The sequence below is a fragment of the Zingiber officinale genome, chromosome 3B (genome assembly GCF_018446385.1).
Source record: "Zingiber officinale cultivar Zhangliang chromosome 3B, Zo_v1.1, whole genome shotgun sequence".
In the NCBI taxonomy this organism is placed as follows: domain Eukaryota; kingdom Viridiplantae; phylum Streptophyta; class Magnoliopsida; order Zingiberales; family Zingiberaceae; genus Zingiber; species Zingiber officinale.
The window spans coordinates 91201728-91203542 of NC_055991.1; the positions used below are offsets into that span (position 1 = coordinate 91201728).

The following is a 1815-nucleotide window of genomic DNA, read 5'->3' on the forward strand; positions in this document are numbered from 1 at the left end:
GATATACCACTAAACCATGAGTGGGGGTGTGCGCAGTACATGTAACTGGCGATGGGCTCAACCATAGTGGAGCCAACAATCGCACAGCATGCAATCATGATGCATGTCACTATGCATAACAAAAACTAATCATCATAACCCTATCCATATATACAAAATGGGTACTGTAAAAGCGATGGTCACATACCAAAATCTATAGTACACAGGTCAGATAGAATATCAAAAACCTATGTCCTGAACATAATAAGTATGGAATATCCTGATCAGCACAGAAAAATCCATATATACATAATATGGGTACCACAGTATCAGTAGGTCAATCCACGGATCTAGGGCATACAAGTCATCTATGGTATAGCAACCTAGATCCTAAACATATCTCCTTTCATAACATATGTACCAACAATATGCACATATCAAGAATCAAGGTCTAGGTACACGAATCATATATGATATACAAATAGAGGTACACAAACCAGTCACGGCATAAAACCTAAGTATCAGATAATCTCGATACACATGACTGAAACCAAAAGTCCAGAACCTAGTCCTAACCTCGGTAAAACATGGTATGTCACTTATTCTAGAAACTAAGATACTCATGGTAATACAGTACTCATGGCAATAAATTACATGATATAAGCACGGATACGTCACAGGCGATAAACCTAACATGCTATGGATATCAAACAGTGACATACCAAAGACAAACATGTTCATTGCTTGTAGTTATAAAATACTATGCATATCCAAAGACAATATCATAAAAGATAAGTCAAGAGGTACCCGCCTCCAATAGAAAGGGTCGTATCCGATCCAAATCCAACGTCGAGTTGCTCATCTCGCGTCACAGTCCTGTAGTACATAGTATACAGATTTAGCTAATTAAATACCAATTAATTAGCTAAATCAAATCCTCGAGAAACTAACATAAATCCAAATCCAATTATAAACCCTAATTGGATCATTTAACTCCTCAATCAATTCTAATTAATTCATTCGAATTAGGGCTTGCAATAAAATAACCAATCATAGTATCTTACTTGATTTAGCCCTAATTCAATACATACCTAATTCATCAACAACATGAATCAATTTCCCTACTTCATACCTTAATCCACAGCCCAACAAATCCATAACAAAGACAACTTGCTGTCGGAACAGAGGTAGCTATTGGAAATCAAGAAACGCCCTGCAATGCACTGTCTAGATCAAAATGAAGCTCAAGAAATCGACATCCAAACAACAACCAAATTCCCAGAACAACCTGAGCACCTTACCTCTTCCTCTAATCGCCTGCGATGACCAAGAACCCGACGAAGCTGCTGCTGGAAACCTTAATACCAGAGACTCAGGTCAATAACAAGCTGGCGGCTGGCACTGGACGGCTGACAGACCAGTGCTAGGGCAGAGGACGATCGGAGTGGCGCCGGGAAACTAGGGCTCGGCGTGGAGAGGCTGGAACAGCCCGATCCGGCGGTCGGCAGTGGTACACAAGGACAGATCTAGGGCACGGCTCGGCCCTTGGTCGAAGGTTTGCACCGGCGACCGTGAGTCGGAACTAGAGCAGAGGGAAGATGGTTGCCGGCGCTAGGGCACGGGGAAGACAACGCCACACCGGCATTGTTCTGGAAGGAGACTCCCGAGTGGCGCTCAGGCCGAAGAAGTCGCGGTCGGTGCTAGGGCACAAGCGCGCCGACGGTGGATCGGCGCTGCTCCGTTTGCCTCAGGCGGTGGCGGCGCCTAGTACGGCTCGAGAAAGAGCAATTGAAGAGGTGTTCGACGCCGAGAGGGAGGGAAGCCGAGGAAGGGAAT

At 44.4% G+C, this 1815-nt stretch overlaps 1 long non-coding RNA gene across 1 annotated transcript; it reads right to left on the minus strand.

Annotated features, from left to right (window-relative positions):
• Positions 1-822: 822 nt before the first annotated feature.
• LOC121968440 lies at positions 823-1608 on the minus strand. The gene is made up of 3 exons (XR_006108144.1): positions 1281-1608; positions 1112-1192; positions 823-855 (listed from the first exon to the last, which is right to left on the minus strand). It is a non-coding gene; the product is annotated as an uncharacterized LOC121968440 (long non-coding RNA).
• Positions 1609-1815: the final 207 nt, after the last annotated feature.